This window comes from Ambystoma mexicanum, chromosome 13 (assembly GCF_040938575.1).
Source record: "Ambystoma mexicanum isolate Mex_15411 chromosome 13, UKY_AmexF1_1, whole genome shotgun sequence".
In the NCBI taxonomy this organism is placed as follows: domain Eukaryota; kingdom Metazoa; phylum Chordata; class Amphibia; order Caudata; family Ambystomatidae; genus Ambystoma; species Ambystoma mexicanum.
Genome location: NC_090938.1, coordinates 781,855,046 through 781,868,240, shown reverse-complemented (window position 1 = coordinate 781,868,240; position 13,195 = coordinate 781,855,046). Strand labels below are relative to the sequence as shown.

The window sequence follows — 13,195 nt, the reverse complement described above, 5'->3', positions numbered from 1 at the left end:
TCCGACATCAGCGTAGCCCCGGGTCTTTTCCAGACCTAGCAACTCCCCTGCCTGAGAATCATAGAAACATTTCTCCTTGAACATCAAACAGTCTGTAAACCAAAAATAAACACCCTTAGACTTGTTATCAGAGTCAGTGGGCTTCTTTGTGGCGGGGCACCCTGTTACAGAAAGCAGCAGTTTTCTCAATGCCGCCCTGCATTGTATTAACTTCTTTGGGCTAACTCGACCTTGGTGGCCTGGGCTTTTTTATTGTTTTTGAGAAGAGCAACTAAAGCTAGAAAGGAATATGTGTAGAGTGCGTATTTTGAAATGTTTTTTATCGTACTGACATACTTTTATGCTTTATAGTAATTTAGCTATCCTTGATCTGCATATTGTATGCTGCATTTTAATTATTTTATCAATTCGTATTATGAATGTTATTTTATTGGTTATATTGCTCTATTATGAACTTGGACATTTTGTTTGATGGACCTTTGTTCTGAATAAACTTGAACTTAGTTGATTATAGACAAATAGACAAACTCTCAATGAGGGACAATTTGGAATTTTAGTTTGATTTCTTCATCCACAATTATAAAATATTTCCTGGTGGTCTCCCTGTGAGCCCCCCAATTCATTTGCCCAAGTAACCCACCCCAAACACGACAATCACTCCTGCTCTTCCCCAGGTTCTCTTCCACGAGCACGCCTACATTTCCTCCAGTAAGTGCTGTGAGCACATCCATCACTCCCCTGCGTATTCCATGTTCCTTCCAATGCAGTACTAGGCCGGCATCGCTTCACCTGGCCAATTATCCTCCTTATTTTATTGCACTGCATTCCATCTTTCCAAGACCAGTCTACTGTACGTTGCTGGTTATGCTTCCTGCTCGCGCAGCTGTTTCTGAACCGTTGAATGTTCTACTACTTCCTCCATTGCCTGGTGAAACATTCCCAATAAATCTGTGGTTTTGGACACGGAAAACACAATAGCATTGGAACTAACCATTCTTTACTATTGGTTTGCCAACAGAGATAATCTGTGCAGTGTGTCTTTCAGCTCCTGCATTTACTCCATGGTTTAGTTACATCGCAAGGGAAGTGGCTAAACCTTGTGCAGTAAGTGAATCTGATTATTTCTCCAGCATTGGATCTTTCATAGGTTCACATGCTAGAATTATTCCATGTCATTAGACTGGGAATCCCCCTGGCCTGCAAGAAAAAACACCATTGCAACACCCTGCAAACATATAGCCATAGAGAGATAAAGCTTTTAACTTATAGTGTATCCCCCTCAATTTGGTTCTTTATGTCTCTACCAGTGGGTTCCATGTAATAATGTAGCCACAAAAATATCGCCATGCAAAAATATCACCGAAAAATTGTCGTTTTTTGTGGCGACATTATTGCATGGAGCATGCGGGGGACACCCCCGCAATCCCCAATTTTTTATTTATTTATTTATTTATTTATTTGACCCTGTCGCCATTTATATATGGTCACCCAAATAATATAGCCACGACATTTTCCCGGCGATATTATTTACAGCGACCATATATGTGGCAATATTATTACCTGATACCAGGTAGGCTCTAGCTCCACCAAGAGCAGCCACTGTCTCCCCTTTCAAGGATGAGAAAAAGACTGGACACGGATGTTTGACTTTTTAAGTGTATTTGTGCTGTGCTGCTACATCCAGGATTTGGGGGGAGAGTATTGGTGGCATGTTTCGTTGTCCATGACTATCAAGCACTTTTCACCCTCTGTCCACTGCGATCTGATGATGATGAGCTCTGTGTTCTGCGTCGACGCAATCTCTTGAAGCCTGCAGGACATGCCTGCCTTGATCCGGCTGAAAGAGAATACAAGAAACATAAACTCAATACTCTATGAAATCAAAGCAGAGAGCAGGACTTGAGGTACTTGTGTTTACTGTATAATCACGCGTAGAAATGGCAGACTCGGACGTTTGCCATAGGGTAACGTGAGTTCCAACAGAGGGATGAAACAAGACCGACGATCAACCACAGGTGACCATGTTTCGACAAATTGTACGATACCCATAGGAATATAATGGAGTCAGTAAAAAAGAGAAAAACACAAAATGGGGGTGTAAAAGTAAGACAGGGATAGCAGAAAGGGCTAGGGAGAGGAGCGGGCCACTGGAGTATGGCTCCCACTTCCACATTTACATAAAAACAGTGAAAAAAGCAGTTTGTCAAAGAACCAGGTTGTCAGAAAATAGTAATTTCGGCCAGTTTTTCAAAATGTTCGTTTCAACATTTTGAATTAACATTAGTAATAGGACATTATCAGAATGCATTGAATCAGTTTGGGGCCTTTATTACGCAAAATGACTTGACCATTCACCACCCAAATTAATTGGGGCCGTAAAGTCCCCTGGCTTGGGGTGGGCTATCTAGTTAAATCCAAGAGGTGTTGGAACAATTCCTTGAGTGATCAAGTGCACATATACTGCACCTTTGCAAAGGAAATCACCTCTATGGCCCAACTAAAACCAGGACCCCTGAATGAATGTATGTATGTATGTATGCATATATGGAATTCAGAAAGTACACACCTAGCTGTGAAGCAACAGAGTCCAGTGCATGGGGGCACACCCCGGAGGTTACATGTAGTGTGCTGGGGTAGCAGAGGCTGCTGGGATGGATAGAAGGAGCATCGGGGGAGGGGAGGGGCTCCCCAGGGGGAGAAGTAGGGTTGAGGGATGTGCTCAGTGATAGCCGAGAGGTTAGGGCCAGACTGTGTGGCGTTGGTGACTTGCTCCAGGGACAGGGTGCGTAGTGGGAAAAGGCCTGTGATGTCGTTTTTTTCCTCTTGCGTTATTTTGTTTCCATTCTTTTGATGCTGTGGTTTCTGGTGCTGAGTTTCTTGGCCACCTCGAGTGGTGTTTTGGTTGTAACTGCTTTGTAGGTAGTGCATTTCGTCTTAAGCATGAAATGCGCTTGAAGGGGTAGCTAGCGCAGCTCCTGAACTATGGGGGTGATGGTCTCATGTTCTTAGTCCTGTGATGAGGCGTGCCGGACGACTTTCAGAGGGGCCAAGGCATTTGGGACTCCTGAGAGTGGGGTATGGCCACCATTCAGCTGAGAGAGAACCAAGGCTTGCGTGACTGTTCAGAAACCTGGGGCAGGGATGGGGGGCTTGAATGGTACCATGCAGCTTGGGTTTTCTTGGTGATTTCTGTTTCGCATTAGAGGCCACCGTTGCTAATAAAAAAAAGGTGAGATTTCATTTATTGGGAATTGTAGAGGGCTTTTACCAAAGCGCTTGTACAACATCAATCATAAACGCTACACAAACAAGTACATTCAGGCAAGAGCAAGCCATGTACCATAAGATAGTTTATCAAGAAGAAGCAGACAGAGAGAGAAAATGATCTTTAAGTAAAAAGTAGAAGATGGCCAGCGAAGAAGCACAACGAATATGAAAAGGTCGGGCATTCCAATGTTTTGGAGCCAGCAAGTAAAAAGCCTGAAAGTGGGATTGAGCACAGGGTGCATGAGGCACTGATAAAGGAATAAAGAAGCAGAATGAAGAGAGCGAGAGGGAGTATACAGAGAGACTAAAGGGGTGCTTGACCATGTCGACACTTATAGACTATACATAAAAATGAAAAGGTATGCCATAGTGGAAAGTGAGCCAATGAAGAGAAGCAAGGGGGGATGATATAGAAGACTGGGGAGAGTGGCAAAAGAGAAGGTGGACAGAAGCATTAAAAATAGGTTGAAGGGGACTAGTCCATATGCCGGGAGCCCAACGAGGAGTGCCGAGCAAGACTCGAGATGAGAAAAAACAAGGGACGTGATTAGGATTTTAGTTGCATGAAATGTCATAATGCACACATTCTGGACATGTTATTGAGAAAGAATCGAGTTGAACTAGCCAAGTTTTCGATCTGAGTTGAGAAGGAAAGCGAAGGGACAGAAATTACCCAATGATTTCATGCAGTTGATGATAACAGGACATGGGAAGGGGGTGGAGATTGGAGCAGGAGCAACGTTATGTGAAAGGTTCAAATAGAGAGAGAAAAGAACGTCAGTTCTTGCAGGATCAAGGGGAAGTGAACGAGACACCATTCGGGTTTGGAGAGTGGATAGAGACACAGAAAGAGTGAACTGAAGATTGTCTGAAAATGAAGAAAAAGAGAAGATTATTTGTGTGTCTTCTGCATAAAAATCACACCATAGATTAAAAGAAGAGCGAGAAACTAGTAAGGGTCCCTTGCGGAACTCCATAGCGCAAGCGATGAGCCACTGAAGGTTGATCCACCCAACATACTGAAAAGGTTTGATCTGAAGGAAGAAAACCAGTGAAGGACAGACCTTGTGAACCCTGAGGTAGAAAGAGTAGAGAGGATTCACAGTGTCGAATGCAGCAGAGAAGTCTAATAATACCAGTACAGATAAAACTGTAAAATGGCGAGCAGAAAGAAACAATTAGTGACATGAAGAAGTGAGGTTTCGGTAGCACGATACGTTGGGAGAGCATGTCAATTATTAAAAGTAGATAGTGGCGAGTAAACTATTCTTTCAAGAATATTTGAATTAAATGACAAGAGGGAACCCTAATGATAGAAGGAATGGAAGCGTTGAGAGATGGTTTCTTTAATAAGGGAATCATTGTGGCATGTCTGAACTCAGAGGAAAATAAGCCAGAGTATAAAGAAAGGTTACAAAAACTAGTAATGTATGGAATCATTAAAGGATGAACTCTAGAAATGTAAGTGGATGGAAGAGAATCCAAGGGGGTGGTAGTGAGATGAGGTTGGGCCAGGATTGGCCCTGTATAGGCATCAGAACTTAAGGAAAAAGAGTGTAAAAAACAGGTTGGGGACATTTTTGGGATTAAATCAGAAGAAGAAGAAGAGGCCAATTAGGGAGTTCAAGGCTACATGTTATGTTATGTTACTTTGCATTTATATAGCGCCTTATGTACCACTGGTATGGTCTCAAGGCGCTGGTAGGTTGAACGCCCTCGGGAACTGAAGTTCAAGTCAGTAGAGAGAGTAGAGAGAGTCAAAAGGTGCGTGTGAGCACCGGATATGTGTGCAGCTGCTGTGGCATTCGTGTGATAGCTGCTTCTTAGCGGTAGGTGTGGTGGTTGAGAGATCAGGAGTATGTGTTCGTTCTGGCAGGTTGTAATCCAGACCGATTCTGTCTGTGTTAGGCCTGAGGAGAACGCCTAGGCTGGAGGGTGTGTAACCAGCAGTGTTTATTTGAACAGGTGGTGTAAAGAAGAGAGTAAGTGTGGAGATGTGAATATGGTGGTTTAGGCCTCATGTGATTGAGCCCATTCCAATAGTTCCATGTGCCCCATCCGTTCCATGTACTCCGACTGTTCCGTGAATTACGACCGTTTCAAGCACTCAGACCATTCCTTTCAATGCTCTTTCAGACGTTCGATGCCCTCCAAACCATTCCATGTAAGTCACGCCACTCTATGCACTCCAATCCGTTCCATGCACGCCAATCCGTTCCATGCGCTCGCATCCGTTCCATGCGCTCGCATCCGTTCCATGCGCTCCAATACGTTCCAAGCACTTCAACCATTTTATGCACTCCAACCGTTTTATGCACTGCTCCTTTCATTCGTGCCACCCACGTTATCCTTTCTTCATGCATCCTCAATCCACATACGTCATCTTCACACGTTCCATCCACTTAGCTGGTTAGACCCATTTCACACGTTCCACCCACTTTACCGGTTCCAAACACATCACCCGTTCATCCACCTACTTCACCCGTTCCACCCACTTCACCCGTTTCACCCACTTCACCCCTTCTACATCTGTTCATCCGTTCCATCCACATACTGCACCCGTTCCATCCACATACTTCACCCGTTCCACCCAGTCATCCGTTCCACCCAGTTCGTCCGTTCCACTCACATACTTCACCCGTTCAAACCTCATACTTCCTCCGTTCCAACCACATTTATCATTTGATCCATCCACTTCACCCATTCCATCCACCTACTTCAATCGTTCTATTCAATATATTTGACCCATTTTGTCCTCATACTTCACCCGTTCCTTCCTCATACTTTACCCGTCTCATCCATATACATCACCCGTTCTTCCAGATCCATCCTCCGTTCCTACCACCCACTTCACCCGTTTCTTCCCCTCACTTCACCCGTTCCTTCCAACCACTTCACCCGTTCCTTCCAACCACTTCACCCGTTCCGTCCACATACATCACCCGTTTGTTCTACATTCGACACCCGCTCTGCACTCTACTTACACCCGCTCCGCACTCTACACCTGCTCTGCACTCTACCCCCCTGTTTGTTCCACACTCAACACTCGCTCCGCACTCTACTTACACCCGCTCCTCACTCTACACCCGCTCCTAACTCTACACCCGCTCTTCACTCCGCATTCTACATCTGCTTCGCACTCTACAGATGCTCCGCATTCTACACCCGCTCTGCACTCTATACCCGGTCGGCACCCGCACCATACCCTACATCGGCTCAACATCCTACATCGGCTCAACACCATTTATATAGCGCCTTATATACCATTGGTATGGTCTGAAGGCGCTGGTAGGTTGAACGCCCTTGGGAACCGAAGTTCGGGTCAGTAGAGAGAGTAGAGAGAGTGCAAAGGTGTGTGTGCGCACCAGGTATGTGTGCAGCTGGTGCGGAATTCATGTGGTAGCTGCTTCCTAGCGGTAGGTGTGGTGGTTGAGAGATCAGGAGTATGTGTTCGCTCTGGCAGGATTTATCCAGACCGAGTGTGGCTGCGTTAGGCCTGAGGAGAACGCCTGACTGGGGGGTGTGAAACCAGCAGTGTTTACTTAGGGTGATGGGGAGTGAGCGGGAGATGTTGATATGAGAACAGTTATACCGAATGGTGACATAGTATCTCTGTGTTCTAGTTGAGTGGTGGTGTAAAGAAGAGAGTAAGCATGGGGTGTGGAATGGTATAAGTGTGGCATATGCTAACAATCACATTTCTGTTTAGATCTGGCGCAGACTAGGCTTGAGAAATTCCATCTAAGTGTGGCACATGCTAACAGTCACATTTCTATCTAGATGCGGCGCAGGCTAAAGGCAAGAGTCCCGAGTGTGGCAAATGCTAGCAAACACACTTCTATCTAGATGCGACGCAAGCTAGGGTTCATTTCCATAGATGTGTGGCACTAGCATATTCATCTCATGGCAACATTTACATTCCATTTACAGAGGTCACAAGTCTTCATAAGTATATATTATTAAAGTCTATGGCAGTCTGCGCTACGGAAGGTAAGGTAGAGTGACAGGGGCTTTCTGGAGTAGAGTGATTGCTCTACACCCCACCCCTGCCACACTCACAGTTTTGTTGGTGTCTGCTGGCTTCCTTGGCTTCCCCTGCTGACACCTGCAGACACTTTGTGTATCTGTCCTTCGCCTCGGGGTCCTTAGCTGTAGGGGCTGCCGGGCAGGGGCTGCCCTGGGAAGGTGGCTTAAGAGCCTTGATGGACCAATAGGGTTGAGGGGGTGGGCAGGGAGGCGGGAGGAGGGAGGGAAGGGGAGCTGCAGGAGAGGGACACTTCGGGGGTTGGCGGGGGCTTGCTGGGGCCACTGCTGGCCAAAATGGAGGCAGCCCATGCCCAGCCTTACCTGGAGTGCCGCACTCACCTGCGACGCCGAGATGGAGAGTGTTGTTGCTAACTTGGAAGGTCTCTGTGCTTAATCGTGTTTGGAATCTGGAGTCTGGGTCTGTTAGGAGATTGCGCTCAGTGATCCTTTCATGCAGCTGTGTGGCATGCTGTTCTCATTCACTTTGCCGAGGATGGGGCCACACTTGGCCAAGACGCATTGTGGCAGTTGTGAGTTTCTTCAGCAGAGGGAGGGTACGTCGAATTTTCATTTCCGAATTTAAGAGCTCACCCCTCCTGAGTCCATATGCCTAGGAATGTTTGCATTGTCCTGCTGACCTGGTGAGCTAAGAAAGTGAGGTGCTATCAGGGATGGACACTGCGCCAATCAATATACTGTGACTGGGCCGCTCATACAACACTGTCAAAGGGTGCCAGAGTGAGTACGAGTAGGCATGGCCCCTCCCTACGAGCAGGCAGGGCCTCTCCCTCCCTCTTCTTTCCTGCTTTGATGGCGACACTGCCGCCGCCGCAACATCAGTGAGGGCGACATCGGGGCAACAGTGAGACACCAACACAGGAGCATTGGCAGACCCCGCCAATGAGGGGGGCGGCGTCGCAGCAGGACACTGGGTGCATTCGCAGCAGGGAACAGCTGGACCAGTGCTGTGCTGCGACAGGATGCCTGAGGGGCGGGCTGCATACACTAGCACTCAGAGAAAATAACCCTACTAAACTACCAGGGAAAATACTATTAGGAAAGGCCTTAAGAAAGGACATAAGCATGAACACCCTGGTAGCTCATTAGGGAATTATTTACTAAAGATGGGCCTGACAGACGGTCTTGGGAAAAGAGAACAGCAGTTCCCCAAAGGCCAATACACTGCTCAGGTTAAAAAACACTAAGAACAGGGAACCTTTGAGTCGCCACAAGCCTTCCCCGTGTCACAGCCCGTGGAGAAAGTTAAGTGATTGGTAGGGTAAGTTATTCAATCCTGGGAGCGGGTGGGCTGTTTAAAGTGCAATGTGGGGGTTGTTTAGCTGTCGGTTGTAGTTAAGTGAGGACAGGAGCGGGAGGAGGACGTGCGAGAGACCTGAGGAAGAACGTGTGGAAGGAGTGTGGAGGTTCCTGGAGGAAGAGGTCTGTGGAGTGTTAATGCAGTCGGAATAGAGTAGTATGGGGAGCTAATAGTAGTTGCAGTGGTAGTATTGGTGGGAATAGGGAGGTAGTGGTGGGAGTGAGAGATGGTACTAGTAGGCGGTAGTGCTAGTGGCAGTAGTGGAGGGAGGTAGTGAGAGTACAGAGAGGAGAAGCAGTAGAAGTATAGACGTGAAGGTAGCAGTAGAGTGGGAGCAGTGGAGTGGTAGTAGAAAGGCGGTAGTAGTAAGAAGCATTCGTGGAGTAGGAGTAGTGGTAGTAGCGGAGAGGTAGTAGGGGCGAGGGGATGGAATAGTGGGAAATGAGGAGGAGAAGTAGCTGTGTGGTAGTGGTACCAGTGAGAGAAGGAGTTGAGAGGAGAGGTAAAATTAAAGAGTGCAGGTAGGAAGACAAGGGTGTGTCATCGGAGGGATAGTAGAGTCGTGGGGAGTAGAACATCTTGGGGCCCAGTGTAGGAGTGGGTCAAGTGGGGCTGTGCGTAGAAGCTGAGAAAGTGACATGGAGTGAAAGAAGGCACCATCTCTGTACTACCTAGAACACTAAGCGGGAATAGTAGAGGGACAGTTAGAAGGCCCCAGGGAGTCCAGTAGTCATCCTTTAGGGACATCATTGCATTATTAGAAGGGAAAGGCCGGGGCCGTCGAGAGAGAGAGGGGGGGCGCCCCTAGAGCCACATTCCGCAAGACTCCTAGTTGCCCTGAGACCGACCCAATCTACGATTGCTGAGAAATCCCAAATAAACACCTTTGAAACAACAACAGAAGGCTCCAGAGTGGTTATTTGTGGCGGACCCCGTCACTATACTAATTTGAAGGAAACATTGTTCACACCATGCAATAAAAGCCGTTTGGTGTGGCTAGTTCTACAACAAAAACGTGTGGTTATTCTTCAGTAAGAAATTGACTAAAGTCTTATTTATGATTATGTATTGTAGTTTATTTACTGGTTCATATTTATTTATCTGATGTACTCAACAGCACATAACATTCAGGTAGACACGATTCACCCAATTGTAAGTTATATGAATAATCTATTGCACTCCCTTTCGTTCTGATGAAAAGAACCTGGGTCAAGCATATTTTCCAACCTTGGAAGCAGAAAGTATCCATATGCATTTTGTGCCTCACATCTTGTCATCGTCTCTAAATAATGCAGTGCTGTCTGTGGGTTGGTGGAAAAGTTCATCTTCTATTAACAATGAGTCTCAGTTTGGCTGTCAGGAGATTGGGCAGACATAATAGTCTTCTCATGTAATTTTTCTGCAGTACATCAAAGCATTGATGTTGATTTTGTTCTTTGCGGCTGTATATTCTGAATAGAAGGATATTCTCACTCCTTGGCGCTTTCTTATCTTCATTTCTAGCTACAGTGATAGCTCACAGTTATGGGGAGCTAGCCAGGTACTGGTTTCTGGGTAACGGTACAGTGTGCTCTGTGCACTATGATGGGTACACACTGTTCTGTGTTCCAGTCATGGTGATGGAGGCCAAGAACACTCTTAGATGTCAAGAATTAAGTATGACCTATGATTAAACCAAAAGGGTGAGGTTAAGCAGAGGACGATGCATACAACAATCAAACTAGCCTACTTGGGAAAGCAGAAGGCCAGAAGAAAAAGAAAGGCATCCCATCCCACAGGACAGCCTATCCGCCTGCATTTTAATATCCTGAGGTTGTAGGGAAAACTTCCAATATTGTTAGGATAGTTCTTCCCTACTTCCTCAATGCCTCGATTTCTGCCTTTGTTTTGCCCACCCTAATTTCCCCAACATCCCAAACCTAGGATCAGGGCAGGGTGAGACAAATTCCTACAGGACCGAGAATAACTAATCACCAAAAAGGGGAGATTACCAGGTAACAGTGTCAGGGTGGAGGGATACATCAAATTGGTGTAGGGTCTATTCTAAGAGGACTTAACGTCCTCAGCCCAATGTCCAGACCCTATTAAAAACTGACCCTATTGGCTGATTATCTTACTCGAGAGAATGCAGGGATGCGACCATCTACAGGTGTAACCCCACAAGAATCGGGCTACAGTTTCTCTCCTGCTGAAGGCCTGTTGAGATTGGGTATAGCCACCTAATTACCTCAAAATAGAGATAGGCCAGTTTATCAATTTGGTCTGATCAGAGGGAACCCCCCCCAAAACAAATTTAATTGTGAAAGGTATTGAGGCCAATGTCCCCGCGTCTGCCGTGTGACATGGCCTTGAGAGCCTCCTAGCACAGATTGCACAGTTGAAATGTTCTGGGGCATACACCAGTCATATCCCAAGGAAACAGGCTGTTCTATGTGTAAATGATGAAGCAATAGACCCCACCACGTTATCCTCCAGATGGCGGTACCAGATTCAAATGCAAACAATTAAAACGGGTTGTTATATGCCAGGTATCTGAGACCAAAGAACTATACAGAGACCTCAGGGAGCCTTTGATGAAACTGGTTGTAGATTCACCCTCATCCCAAGACCTGGGGTTTGTCCTCTAAATCTTAGCAGAGGCTCTTTGCAAAATGACCAAATTCGAAAGGTCACGATCACAATACAAGGGACATTCAATGCTCTCAGGTACCAAGCCTGTCCCTGAAGAGTATTGCACACATTTCGTAAAAGAGCAGGCCTGCCTGCAGAAAGAGAAGGGAGCAAGGAGTATGAACATTCTCAGGGAGCAACCGGCAAAGACTATTTCTGTCCTCAAATTCCCTAAAAAAGAATTCTCAACAAGTGAGATATCTGCGACCCATACCAGAAACTATGGGGATTAAGAGACAGGATTGCAAATCCTAGTGACATATCAAACTACCAGAATGAATACAGGGGAAAACTTTCAGAACATGACCCAAGGGATAAGTCACTCCTACAGGTAGATATATAGCAAAAAAGGCATAGTAGCAAATGTCATGTACCACCTCCAAGTGGGGTGAGTTCTCCAAAGTGCCAATAAGACAAGATACTGCGTGTGTAGTTGTGATTGAAGGGCAGGGTGCAGACCCTATAACCATCTCCAAATATGTGACGCTGGTCCGAAGACAGAAGAGTGATGACAAAGAGCCAAAGTGATGGAAGACTTCAGTGATCCCCCGAGAGTGAAACCGTTGGAGATTGAGTTGGCAGACATGAAGAAGCACCTAGAAGCCCTCCCCATCCAAATGTCCCAGTCCAGTCCCACAGGATGAGGTGTAGCTATTCCAGACAGGAGAAGAGCTATGCAGCAGTACCTATGTCGCCTGGAGCACAAAGAGGTCAAGAGGTGCAACCATTCACCCAGAGAGTGGGGCCGGCCAATCATCCTGCTCCTGATGTGGAGAAGAGGGACACATAGAAGCCCATATCTCCCTCCGGTGGAGTACCAAGATGAGTAGGTGAATAGACAGACATGTATTAAGAAAGCAAGAACTAGGAAAAGCGTATAACTGGCTAGAACTGAGTGTCTGAGACTTCTGAAGGAGAAATGCTCCACCAGAGACAACATGGTGTAAGAAGAGACCTCAACATTAAGAATGAACTAAGTCCCTGTTGGAGGAGCAAAGGATAGCATCGTTTAAAGAGCGCTACCAGGCTTGGGGGCTCCATATAGATGGGCTGATATTCCTCGAAGAGAAACAGAAGGCCACGCCTTAACACTGGGTAACAAGTCACCCTAATTTATGAGTCATTCAACAGGGAGCCTCATGAAGGATTTATGTTGTTTGGAGGGAGTGACACACCATGTACCTAGCTGGGATTCATGAGAGTGAAAGTGGGGGAGATTATAAGAGTGGATCAGGAACTGGACACAGTGGCGCTCACCTGCCCCATGAAAGACACTCCAAAAAGAGCAACCTGCTTCATTGGGGCGACACAGCTATGTTTAGGACGCTTGCACTGTTTTGCTGAGACTTGCGAGCCAGTCTGCACAAGGAACTTTGAGGTACACGCCTTCTACAAGCAAGCTTATCTCCAGGGGAAAGCTTTGTAGATAGCCCCAGTCACTGGACCAGTGGCTGATGTATTACTGCCATGGAACCAAACGGCCACCCTTAAACTTGCAGAAAAGTAAAATGGACTGTCATAGTGGTAGGGAGTGCTTGTCACAGAGCTGTTTTGATTAAAGCCCCAGGAACCTGGCGGTATCTTTGTGAAGAAAGTTCTAGTAGATGTGGGGAACAATCTAAAGCCAAGACTGCTATACAGATGCATGACTTTCTCAGGCTGGAGGTACCGGTCTGGTGCATTTATTCTTGCTGCATGCTGTACCAAGATTAGAGCTGCAAGGACAACCAAGGTACCTACATTTGATGCACGTATGCTGGACTTTAGAGATGCCTCCAAATGATCGCTCCACTCAACCCTACTTCTCCTCCGCCCCGAGCTCCCACTACCACCTACCAATTCCAGCTCTTCTTCTACCACGGAACCCTATCTCTAATTCCCTCAGTGCTTCCTCACTATGCAGGGCTCCATTGC

At 46.6% G+C, this 13,195-nt stretch overlaps 1 long non-coding RNA gene across 1 annotated transcript in view; it reads right to left on the bottom strand.

The window, feature by feature from the left end:
- Positions 1-1,638: 1,638 nt before the first annotated feature.
- Positions 1,639-13,195, bottom strand: part of LOC138520692 (uncharacterized) — a 28,590-nt gene continuing 17,033 nt past the window's right edge. Inside the window, exon 3 of the long non-coding RNA XR_011282863.1 lies at positions 1,639-1,837. This is a non-coding gene — a long non-coding RNA (uncharacterized lncRNA). The remainder of the gene's footprint in view (positions 1,838-13,195) is intronic.